Below are 13,794 nucleotides of genomic sequence, written 5' to 3'. Positions count from 1 at the left end.
CACCAGTCAAAACCAAAGCTTCTGGAAAAAAGACAGCGACCCGAAAAACTTTTCTTCTATTCGTCAATGCGATTTTTGGCACACCACACATTTTGCCCTTCTGCTACTAAACAACGACGACTATACTGAGTATGACGTTTTGGACTGGATCACCACAGTCAATTCTGCCATTTCTTTGATAAGTCTTTTCATTATAGTACTCACAGCTGTTCTTTTTGAAAAATAGAGAAAAAACACCGTTAATCAAATTCTCCTCAACTTCTCCTTTACCATCATCATTCAAATTGTGACCATGTACATCGCCGGTGCTATCAATAGACATTCCAAAAGTCTATGTACCCTCGTCGGAGTCCTACTACACTATTCCATCATTGCTCAATTCAGCTGGATGTTAATCATCGCAATACTTCAGTTTAAAAAGTTTGTTAAAGTTTTTGCCACAAGTTCCAGATATCTCGTTCCAAAAGCTTGTCTCCTTGGTTGGGTATTTCCTCTATTTCCGGTGGTACTCGTTGTAGTACTCCAAGAGGGTGAATATGTTCAAGGTTCAGCAGGTCTTTGCTATCCATCGTCGAATCTCGCTATATACCTAGGAGTTTGGCTTCCCGTTGCAGTTATCGGCATTATTAACGCTATCATTTTTGTTTATATAATGTATAACGTGATTTGCTCGCGTGTTGAAAGCCGGACTGGAGTAAACGAGAAGAAACACCAGTGGAGACTTTTCGTTTTGCTTTTCTTCATGTTGGGTTTGACTTGGGTGTTTGGGTTTTTGTCAGGATTCGACTTCAGGATTGTTTTTACTTACATATTTTGTTTTACTGCGACTTTGCAGGGGTTTGTCGTGTTTCTGTACTTTATCGTGTTTAATACTAGTACTAGACAGATGTACTATCATAGGATTAAGGATTTGTTTTTTCAGAAAGAATTTTAGCCACTTAGTTAAAGTATTTTCTAGTTTTAGACATAACTAGATGTTTATGCTGTACCTTTTTTTTGTGATAATGTAAAATTTTTTGTGCAAAGTGTTTTGACATCCATTTAATTTTAATTACATAGTTCGGTCCAGTTATCACTACAACGCCAATCAATCCATTTTTATCAAACATGATTTATCTCGTCTGTGGTTAGTGCTAATGCGTGTCAGAAACAGTTTGCACAAATTATTATTTCTCGTATCAATAAAAGTAATTAAACGAAGTCGACGATTTCCCGATTAAACAAAACCTCATTGCTGCAGTCAGCACGCTATGGCGAAATTCCATCTAAAGCAGATTATTATTTTGTGCTTCTTAAACATTGCCATACCAGTACCAACACCAGAACCCTGTGACGATACCGTAAGTAAAAATAAAGTTTGAACGTTTAGTAATTGAAAATTATAGTACTGCCCAGCAGAAAATAGCACAATATACCCGGTACAATGGCCAAGAACTTCCACCAAAACCCCATCACAGCCACCATGCGTCGACGATCACAAAGAAATTTTGTATAGAGAGTGTCTTAATGGTAGCTGGGCTAAAAACCCCAGTGTGACCAAATCCAGCCAGACGAAGTACCGCTTTGCCCTGATGGTTTCACCTACATAGAAGCCATGTGCTTTATGGTCACCACGAGAACGTCGTTTCCACCGGTTTGTCCATTCCCTGACGTACTACCATTTTACAAGTACATCGACCGGATCAGCGCGAATGTGACCGACACATTATGGGTCCCTGCCTTCCGAAACTTAAGCGACGGTGTTGATTTTTTACGGTAGGTGGAACCCAGCGACTTTTACAAACAAGAGGTAACGGAATACTTCTACATCGGTAACATTGATGGGAAAAACTGTCTTATTTATGACACCAATTTGGGAATCATGATGGCAGTTTCATGTAACGAGGAACACGTGGCGATTTGTGCTTACAAGCAGCTGAATGACGTTGACAACAAAGCCCGCAACTTCCTTGGAGTTTGCTACCAGAGTGACTACCAGTCAAAAAGCACCTGTTTTTGCGTGGAAGAAAGAACCAAAATGGAATCTAGAGCTGAATTTATCAATCTTTACCAAAACGGGATGTTTCTAATTGACAATTTGTACAACTTTGGGCTCCAAAAGGATGAAAATGGTACCTACTACTGGACTAATTCTAATCAAGAAATCAAGTATACGTTTTGGTCGCCGGATGCGGTTTTTGACGATGACTACGTCTATGGTGCCATGACTGCGAAAGGTTGAGTTTTGACTAAAAATTTAGGGGCGCAGTCTATCGTAGTGAAGGAAGTGCCACAACCCGACGTTACGTTGACCTTAAACTTTGACAACACTAACCAGTTTAATCCGAACGATGTTTTTCTAGTGGGGCAGGTGTTGGATTTAGTCAAGGAAAATTCGAACAATGACTTGCAAGGTTTGACTGAACTGGTCGACAACTTGCGCAGGGTTAACAAACCGATACTGACACAAAGCCAGAGGAAACATAAAGCTACGGACTTGATTCTTGACAATATTGACGGTATTGTAAAAAATTGTAACTACAACGAGTCTGAAGTTCTTGTAACTAAAGACAATTTTATTCTGTTTGTATCAAGTTTCAAAAATAACGATTTTAGCGGTTTGTTGCTTCTCGAATCCAACGGCAGTGTTGAAACGCAAGTTTTGAGAGGAAACGTCAGCATTGACGATATAGAGTCACAAGACAACTTCTCCAGTGCCATTTTACTGAGTTCCGAATTGAAGAACCAGTTCGACAACGAATCAAGAATTATCGTAACCATTTTCTTCAGTGATGTTTTATTTAACCAAAATAGCTTCCAAAACAAAGACGGTAGTAAAATCTTTGGCGTTATTCTTCCAGAGAATGGGAACTATTCCGGTCCGATTTCAATTTTATATCACGTTTCGTCAACCGCCGATACTATGGAATGTGCCCATTGGAACTACAACACCACCAGTCAAAACCAAAGCTTCTGGAAAAAAGACAGCGACGCGAAAAACTTTTCTTCTATTCGTCAATGCGATTTTTGGCACACCACAGGTCTTTGCTATCCATCGTCGAATCTCGCTATGTATCTAGGAGTTTGGCTTCCCGTTGCAGTTATCGGCATTATTAACGCTATCATTTTTGTTTATATAATGTATAATGTGATTTGCTCGCGTGTTGAAAGCCGGACTGGAGCAAACGAGAAGAAATACCAATGGAGACTTTTCGTTTTGTTTTTCTTCATGTTGGGTTTGACTTGGGTGTTTGGGTTTTTGTCAGGATTCGACTTCAGGATTGTTTTTACTTACATATTTTGTTTTACTGCCACTTTGCAAAGATTTGTCGTGTTTTTGTATTTTATTTTGTTATTTGTTAATTGAGTGAAAGTGGAAGTAGCTTGATTGAATTAATAAGACTTTTTTTATAAAAATGCAAAATTTTAGAAACTCCTGGTGAAATATGCTGACACCTGATGTCGTTTCCTTATGGATTACTATAAATATTTAAAAATATTTTATCTTTGAAATACCGCATTGAATACTTTGGATTTCTTAAAATTCCTGAGATTTTGCTCCATAATTTCCGGTTATGTCAAACTTGTGTCTTTTAAAACACAAACAAAAATAACCACCGTCTGGTTTTAAACAATATTAATAAATTTAATAACGCTTTTCGGAGAAAGTGTGAAATAAGTGTTGTTTAAATAATAATACGTGTGTCAGGTGGTACCCAAACAAAACGCTCATTAAACTCAATTTATTGTAATTTATGCAACAAAACATCCATATTTCCAGCAAAAAAAGTGCAACCTTGACCCACTCTCCGCACAACAAATTTATGCAAATCTGGAAACGTCGTTTTCACGTCGTCCCATGTCACCGAGACAAACGCAACAAGATTTACGGTGATCCATTTACGAAACCGTCGTTTTTCTCAATTCATCGTACCATCCTTACTCAATGGCTCACACGACATGCAACATCTGAATTGTGCAAGTAATTCGAAAGGATTAATTAATTCCATATCTCATGACAGGACTTAGAAAGGAAGTGCGATATTTTCGAGGATTTTGAAGTAGATTATAATAACCTTTCGCTCGGCGTTGCGTCAGAGGCATTATTTGCTCAATAACCTCTTCTGAAACACCTCTTGAACGCGTTGATGTACAAACTGCGGGTGTTCGCGTTGAAGACGATGAAGTAGAGGAAGACGACGAGGCCCTGGAGGTTGGCCGTGAAATTGAAGAGGTAGAGGAAGACGATCCCGGACTTGAGGTTGGCGAGGAGGCCGAAAATCCAGGTTATGCCGAGAAGGAAGAAGAGGAGGATGGCGAGCCGCCACTGGTGCAGGATTTGGGTGCTGGTGACGTTCTTGGTATAGCAAACACTGTAGAGGATGTAGATGAAAACGCAGAGGTTGAAGATGAGGGTGATGGCAATCGGGAGCCAGACACCTAAAGCGAGACCCAACCCCGAGGGGTAGCAAAAGTTGATGTTCGAGTTGACATAGCTGTCTTGGTCGAAGATTAAAACACCAGAAACGAAAACTAGCGGCAAACCCCAGCCGAAAAGACAAGCTTTGAGCAAAAGGTACTTCGGGGTACTCCCCAACACAATCACGAATCTCTTAAACTGCAAAATACCAATAACAAACATCCATGAAAATTGCGCCAAGATGGCGTAGTGGAAAATTGCACCAATCGCAACGCACAGTTCATACTTTCTAGATTCTTTACCAACGTGGATGAAACTATAGAAAGCTGATAGTTGGATCACGATTGACAAGACAAAATTCAGAAGAATTTGGTTCCCGGTGTTGCTTCTCCACTTTTCGAAAAGAACAGCTGTCAGAACAATTCCACAGAAACCTATAATGGATAAACAACCATCGACCAAATTGATCAACCACATTAAATCGAATTTGTCGTCGTACTTATCGTCTTCGAGGAGCACAAGACCTAGATGGGTGGTGTGCCAAAAGTCGCATTTGATCGATGACAAAGTAGATTCACTAATACCGTCTTCCTTCCAAAATCCTCTAATGTTTGTAAAGATGTCGTAGTACCAATAGACACATTTTGCCCCATTGGTACCGTAATTGTGGTGATAGATTGAAACGGGACCCGAGTAGTGCTCGATTTCGGGCAGAAGTACCCCAAACACGACATCAGCTACCAACAAGTCGTTAAAAAACACATTTCTTAAGAAAATAGTGATCACAATCTTCGAATCTTCAACCATCTGTGCTTTCAATTCAGAACTTATTAAAACAGCTCCGTAGGTACTATTCAGATCGACAACACTATCTATATTGACACCTTCCGTAAGAATATCAATACGCGCGCTTCCACCATCATCAACCACAACCAAACCACTGAAATTCGTAACCTTCACGTCAACACTAAACACGGCGAAATTTTCCTTAATCGTCAAAAACTGATCACTTCTGGAATTTTTGACAATTTCGTCTATGTTATATAAAATTAAGTCCGTAGCTTTCGACTCCGTTTGGCTTTCTTTAAGAACGTCTTCGTCGATTTTGAGGGCTTGATTGACAACCCGAGCTAGAACATCCAAATCCACCTCTTCCTTACTCACACCAACTTTGTCTAAAACCTTCCCGAAAAGAAACACGTCTTCGGACTTAAATTCGTCAAAGCGCTCAGAAATATTGGAAAGCTTTTGCATGACTTCGTCAGCTGTGTAGTTGCTACTTAACACATCATTAAGATCAGAAGTTACGTTATCGTCTTTATCAACAGGAGTCGCGATTATCGCAAAACTACCACTCCGCCAAAATTCGCAAATTTGGAAATCTTCTACCTCGTGGACTTGATTGTCTTTAATCCACGATCCGTTTTCCCAGAAGGCGCAGAAAGTGTCAATCGAGTCGTTTTTGGTCACTCTGTACGCAACTGTGACGGCTCCGTCAAAATGCTCTATGTTATTGGAAAACTGCAAATTGAAAACTTTCGTCAACGCGTTGTCAAAAAAAACGTCGTTGTAGTATATCATGAGGGTGATTTTGTCGTCGCCTTTTAGCTGTTGACGAAGTTTGGGACTGATCCATAGAAGACACTCTAGTTGTTGTTGGGTTAGCATTTGCTTGATTGTCGAGCGTGTGGTTAATGTGGTGGCAGCAAAACCCGTTTTTCCCTCATTTTGGACGATCATTCCTCTGATATTTGTTGGTTTTGACGACGCGAGCACAAAGTTGGGTTTGGTTATGGTAAAATCGGACGACATTGACGAATTGAGGAAGGTGTTGATGAAACGGAGCAAAATGTCTGTAGCTTTCATTTCTCTTTGTGATTCTGTGAGGGTATTTTTGTCTACATAGAGGAGATTGTTGATGATTTGGAAGACCATTTCGACTAGTAACAGATTAGTTAGATAGATCTGGACATTTTCCAATAGTTTGCCAATTAAGTAAATATCGAACGAATTTAGTTGTTCGTATTTTGTCGTAATGTTACAGATGGCACCAATTACTTCCATAGATGAATTACACGCAAAAAGTGATAGCAGTTCGTCAGATACATCTGACTTTTCTGGAATATTACAGTTAGTATTGACAGGTAACCACCGTGCTCCGTCCACAAAATTACCACCACAAAATCTGCTTTGGCGGCTACCGTCAGAAAAAAAGCAAAACTCTTCGGGAAAAGTTGTCGACCCTATTGGTGTTTCAGGCCACGTAAGTTTGTCACTAACAGCAAGACAATAATCAGAATTCAGAAAATCGACCAAAGAGGTTTGTAAAAATCCGTACTGATTCTCCGACGAAAAATGAACGTTTATTAACATTCGGTTGTCGTCATCTAGTTGCTGAATCTTCATGATTCTTGGAGTAATACCACTTTTGACAAAATTATTATCAACTAGAAATGTCTGGATGGTGGTGTACACAGTGTTTGGTCCCCAAACATTGTCGTCTTCGTACTTCAAAGAAAATGTTGCAACGAGTTCTGATAGTTTCTTCTTTCTGAAGAAAATTACGTCGCTGAGGACGATAGTAGAGTCACTATATTTGAAAGATTCGCACCAGTAGCTTCCAGGTCCGTAGTCGAGTGGTACGAAACGAAAAATATTTTGATTGTCGTAAGTAGCATTAAGAGGAAAATATCGATAGAGCAACTCGGAAGGGTGTGCATCGGTAAAGCAGAAAATCAGAAAGTCGTCACCGGATTTCTTCACGTTGTCCAGTCCTGATACATTTAAATAGAAGCTTTGGTCTGTGTCGTCTAACACCAAGTGTAGTGACAATTCCAAATCTTCTAATTCTTCTTCGACAACGTTGCAAGAAAGTGGTGACAATGTTAGAATCCACCCTTTTGGAGTAGCAGCTCCATAACTAAATCCACTGTCAAAATCGGCATCCGCTGACCAATACGAGTCAATAATTTTTTGCTTAGACCTCGCCCAAATGTAGTTACCGTCTTGGGTTTTTTCTAGCCCGATAGTACAAGAACGGTTCGTCAACATCCCGTAGACAACGTTTTGATACATTTTGATAAACTCAGCCCGTGACTGTTGTCGTTCTAATCCCCCCGAATTGTCTACACAGAAGCACTTATTTTTGGCGTCGTAGTCACTCTCGAAGCAGAAATTTCTACCACACAGTTGATTCGAAGACTGGACTAGTTTATAGTAGGCACAAACTCCTGGGTGCTGGTCGTCACACGAAACCGCCACAATGTAACTGTCGTTGTAATACAACAAACAATTTTTCTTTACAATGTCGCCAAAAATTTGGAAATTGTCAGTCGGTACTGACTTGTAGAACGAAGTCAGTTCGGTCCACTGGAGGAACCCGGTTGCGTTTCGTCGCGCAGGCATCCACACCGGACCCAATTTTTTCTCGACGATGATGTCTTTGTAGACGATGAAAGGAACAACATCGTCGAAGGGGCACTTAGGGGGGAAACTAGATTTTTCGCTAACATTGAAACAGAAGGTTTGGGCGTCGGTGAAACCGTCTGGGCATTGTGGTAACACACGACGTGTCGTGGAGACGAAAAAGTTGTCTTGGTCACCCTATCAAAAATTTTGTTTCAAAACGGATTAGTATTTTTTATACTTACATGGTGAGTAGTTTCTGTCTTGACAATAATTATTAACACAAGTGTTGAAAGGATTTTTGGCGACTTTGTGTTTGTCATGTTGAACACGAAGTCGACTGATTGCAGTTGTTTGAATAAAAGGATTTGTTGACATTCAAATACTTGATAGATTAACTTTGTCAATAAGATAAGTCGCTTAACAGGTAAGTATTGATTTACATGTGTATAAAATTGAACAGAATCGATAGACCGACAAGTGTTATATATCATAATTCAAAAACGTACATCAATTATTATTGACCATTGATAACAAACATTTTTTGATAACTGTTAGCATTATTGACACTAATAAATAACACTCTTTTTCTAAGGTAGTACTTTATTTTTTATTTCTTGTCACGTGTTTGACAACACCTTCGCACGTACAGGTACTTCGTGTTCGGGTTGCACACCACGAAGAACAAAAATATTACAAACCCTTGCAAAGACGTCGTGCAGCAGAACAAATACACAAAAACTTCAGCATTATGAAAGTTTGATAAGAACCCAAAAACCCAAGTGAGACCAAACATGAAGAAAAGTAGTACCGCTAGACGAACTTGGTATATCATTTCGCTATTTCCCGCATCAACAACATCCGATTTTTTATTAATCACGTTGTATAGTATGTTGACGAAAATGGCACTATTTATAGTTACTACTATGGACACAGGCAACCACACACCCAAATACAGACTCCATTCAGACGGATAGCAAAGTCCGTTACTTCGAACGTAACTATCTTTATCAACTATCAAAACTGTGATTACCGGTACTAGTGGTAGTACCCAGCCGAAAAGACAAGCTTTTAGAAGAACTCTCGTCGGTGGTGCTTTCAGTACGACCACGAGACGACGAAACTGAAGAACTGCGACTACCAACATCCAGAAGAACTGAGATATGGTGCAATAGTGCAGTACCACACCTACCCCAACACACAACAAATAGTGTTCATCATGTAGAGTGATAGTACTCGAAACATAGAAAGCACTAATTTGAAAAATAAGAATGAAGACGAAATTCAGCAAGATTTGATTCCCGGTGTTGGATCTCCACTGCTTGAAGAGAATCGCGGTGAAGACTATCAAATTTAAACCGACTAGAGACACCACCGAGTTCACGGTCACCACCACGTCAAGAAAATCAAAACCGGTTGGATCTATGTCTATAGATTTTGTGTCTACGACGAGAACTGCGAAGTGTGTGGTGTGCCAAAAGTCACACTGAGACACACCAAAGGGGGTACTATTCGTGGTACTATCATTCTTCCAAAAACCTGTAACCGACTTGTCGTAGTACCAGTGGACGCAGTGGTCGGAAGTGTTAGCCGGTGCACTGATCTTGTATAGTACCGAAACCGGTCCTAAATAGTCACCAATTTCGGGAAGAATGATCCCGAAAATTTTCGAAACGAACAACTGCTGAGGGTTTTCCTGATTAAAGAGAGCGTCATTTTTAAACACCGTGATGATAATTTTGGTACCATTTCCCATTTGGGTTTGAAGAGCCGGGTCTATGATGACCGCACTGTCGAAATTGTCGTACCGCAAAATATCGTCAAGGGAAGAGTTGTCTGACAAAATTTTAACCCTGACGGAATTTTCGTCAGATAGGAGAACTATTCCGCGAAAATTTGGCGAATTGTTGATAAAGATCATGAAATTGTCGTCGTGGATTTGGGTGTGTTGTTGGTCCTGCAGCTTCAAAATATCGTCGACGAAACGAAGTATGTTGTCGGTACCTCTATCTTCCATTTGACTTTCAAACAAAACTTTTTTGTTGGTTTTTTGTATGTTACTGACGGTTTTGGCTAGATGTTTGAGGTTGATTTGGTCGGTGCTCACCTTTTCTAGAATTTTTCCGACGAAGGAAACGTCAACCGGTTTGAAAAAATTGTAACTTTCGGAGATGTCCGACAGTCGTTTGATTGTTACTGAAGAGGTGTCGTTGGATGTCAAAACGTCTATCAAGTCGTGGGTGATGTTGTCGTTTTTGATGTCCGCGGGGGCTATGGCTATCCCGAAATAGCCGGAGTTGGAGTGTTCGCAGACTCCAAAAGACGAATGAACTTGGGGTTCACCGGAAATAGTCCAAGTACTCGTGTTACCAGTGGAGTTCCAGCGAAGACAGTGCTGCACTTTTTCATCGTATTCAACTCTATGGAAGATCTTGACAGTGGCGCCTTGTGGAAGTACCACCCGGTAGACAATGTCAATATCGTGCGGGACGTCTACATCTTCCGTGAAGAAATTGTCGTTGAAAAACACGGAGAAGGCAACTTTTTGACTTTCGTTCCGTACTGAATTCACCAAAATCCCACTTCTTGAGTCCGAAATTCCTTGCACATCGTCAATCGTGTGTTCACCTTGTAGTACTTCCACATATCTGTGTTCAAGTACGACCAACCCCGACAAATCTTTAATTTCCAAAAACGAAAAAATAAAGTTAATCAAACCTACGTCAAACGTGCCGTTGTAGTTCATGACGATGTTGTCAAGAAAATTCAGGATTGTGTCAGTCGCTCTGGTCTTCAGCTGTGCTTCTTTGAAAACATTCTTGTCGGGTATTTGTAAAATATTGTTGACACTTTTGGCAACCACTTGGACTTTTGTGGTTGACAAATCAAGAGTCTTCAAGATTTCTCCGATTAAATATAGGTCCAAGGGTTTGATTTCCGAGTAGTCCATCGACGTTTCATAAACCTTTGTTTCTTTGTCTTTGTTGTTGTCTGTCAATGCTAAGAAGAGGCCACTCGAAAGTTTCGATTTTGGTAGAATTTCGCAGTCTTCGTAGTCCGACCAGCGGGCTCCGTCTATAAAAGTACCGTCACACAATCGGGTGACTAAGGTGGCGTCTTTGGTGAAGCAGAACTGACTTGGGGTACTTTTAAAACCCAGCTGGGTTTGTGGCCAAGTTAATTTACCATCGTCGTCTTTGCAGCAATAGCTTGCACTCAAAAAGTCCACCATTTCCATTCCTTCTATGGTGGAAACAATACCTTGAACTAGTACCTTCAACCCAATGAAATCGTCCTGCTCTCCAATTAAATTTGTAGAAGTACTGTGCACGTTTACTAAAGCTGTACAGTTGTCATACTCCGCCTTAATAAACTTCATTACTCTTAGTGTGTGCTCGAATTTCAGAACGTCGTCGTTTTTGAATCTTCTGAAAAGAGTACTATCTACAAAGTTGATAGTACTTTGACTTAAAGGGTCCGTGCCGGAGTTACAACTGACGCTCAAAATAATGACAAACTCGGAAAACTCGTTCTCAAGTTCTGACAAAACTGTGTTGCTTGTAACGACCGTGGAATCAAAAAACCTGAAACCCTCACACCAGTAGTGACTGGGTGGTTCCGATAGTACTTCAAACTCAACAACCATGAAAGTATCAGTTTTAGAAATTTTCCTCAACTTGGAGTATCTATACAGAATACTTGTTGCTTCAGCATTAGTGAAGCAGTACACCGGAATGTCAGCTACTTGTTTCAAAGACTTAACATTAATGATCTGTAGTGTCAAAATCGTGTTGGTGAGGGTCAAATTCAACACAGGTTCTTCCAAAGTAATATTGAACAAGTATAGAGAGCACTGTAGTGGGGCTTCAGTTAAAACCCAACTACTATCATAAGTGGCAGCTCCATAGATGTGGTTGTCGTCAAAAACCGTATTCACCGACCAAAACGTGTAACTAATTTCTTGCCTAGATTGCGTCCAGATGTAGGTACCATTTTCGAGTTTCTCAAGCGCGATGTTACAGGCGTCTCCGTGATATTCAAATGCGTTGTTATCGTGGCGCGTGAGGAACTCAACATCGGACGATGGTACCTCTGGTACTTCGCCTTTGCACACACACTGCGAATTATTGAAGAAGTCTTTCTGGGCGCAAGCCTGAACATCACAAAAATCGTTACTGACCCATCCGGCTCTAATTTTGTAAGCGCAGATTCCAGGGTAGCTTTCATTGCAAGAAGTAGCTAACATTTTGTCACCACCTAACGACACCATGCAGCTAAAGTCTTCTGGTAAAACCTCACCATCAGCAATGAGTTGTAGGCTGTAGTCAGTAAAGTCGGTTTTGTATGAGGAACCAGTTTCCACCCATTGGAAAAAGCCAGGACCGTTGCTCATATCTCGTTTCACGGGCATCCAAACCCATGCATCTTGTGGAATAAGGATTTTGTATTCTTGGAAGGAAAGGACGTCTGGGGATGGACACGCAGGTGGATAAGGGGATTTTGGAGTGGTGATGTAACACGCTGTTTCAGTGGAGTAGAATCCCTCAGGACACTTAGACGTTTCTTGTTGGACGTAGGAGCACGTAGGTTGTGGGCCCCAGGTACCATTTTGACACTCTCTATAAAGAAACTCTTTATTGTCCCCGACGCAAGGAGGTGTCGATATGGTCTTCGTGGTAGTTGCAGCCCAATGTACCGAGTTTACCTCGTCATAGACTGTGTCGCATGACTACATCAAGACGCTTTAGTATTTTTCGTATTGTTTTAAGTGTGGTACTTACTTTACTTGTGGCCACAGCACAAAGAAACAAGACGTGGATTAGCTTCATTTCCACCACGTTAATCGCAACAACAACAGACACTAATCATGTTTAACATAATTTAATTCAAGAGGATAATAGGGTCTACAATTGCGAATATCTGTACAGATTAGTTGTGTCAATATTAAATAACTAAAATAGCGCTATCAATACACACAAAATCATTATTTGGTCGCCTATCTGGATTTTCTTTTGCAACATCTGCCGACAGCTGTCACGTACAAACACCTCGTGTTGGCGTTGAGCACGATGAAGAACAAGAAAAGGGTGAAACCTTGCAAGGTCGCCGTCATGCAAAACAGGTACTCGAAAACCAGCCCGAAACGCAGCTCTGCCAAAAACCCGAAGCACCAGGTGAAGCCTAGCATGAAGAAGAGCAAGACGGCGAGTCGCCACTGGTACAAGGCGTCGCCGCTCCCGGTCACACTCTCGGTTTTTTTGTGCACGACGTTGTACAAAGTGATGGAGAAAAGGACGAAGTTGATTAGAATGATGATGCAGATGGGGAGCCACACACCTAGGTATAAACCTAGGTCGGAGGGGTAGCACAAACCGACGTTGCTGTTGACGTAGTTGTCTTGGTCTAGGGTGAAGACGCAGACGACGGGGAGGAGCGGCAAAACCCAACCGCAGACGCAGGCTTTGAGTAGGACGAATTTAGGGGGACCGTCGAGGACGATGACGAAACGCCTGAATTGTAAAATCGCGATGACGAACATCCAGCAGAATTGGGAGACGATGGAGTAGTGGAGTAAAATCCCGACTACCGTGCACTGGATGTACCCCTTGTACTCCTCCGAAATTGTGTTGGAGATATAGAAGACCACGATTTGAATCATGATGACGAAAGTGAAGTTAAGCAGAATTTTATTACCCGTGTTGTCCCTCCATTGTCTGAAGAAAACCGCAGTTAGAACTATACAAGTCAGACCGAGAAATGAAATTATGCAATTGACGTAAGTCAAAAGACTGAGAAAGTCGAAGATGTCGTGCGACTCGCGGTCAAATTTATCTTCATCTAGAATCAAATAGGCGAAGTGGGTGGTGTGCCAAAAGTCACACCGTACTAACTCAGAGGAGTTTTTAGGGTCACCGTCTTGTTGCCAACTCCCCGAAATATTCCTCGGATAGTCGTAGTGCCAATAAACACACCCCTGATTGGTAGTTTCG

The sequence above is a fragment of the Zophobas morio genome, unplaced genomic scaffold (assembly GCF_036711695.1).
Source record: "Zophobas morio isolate AGI-343-1 ecotype UQ-CSIRO unplaced genomic scaffold, CSIRO_AGI_Zmor_V1 ptg000010l, whole genome shotgun sequence".
Lineage (NCBI taxonomy): Eukaryota > Metazoa > Arthropoda > Insecta > Coleoptera > Tenebrionidae > Zophobas > Zophobas morio.
Note: the sequence above shows the minus strand (reverse complement) of the source record.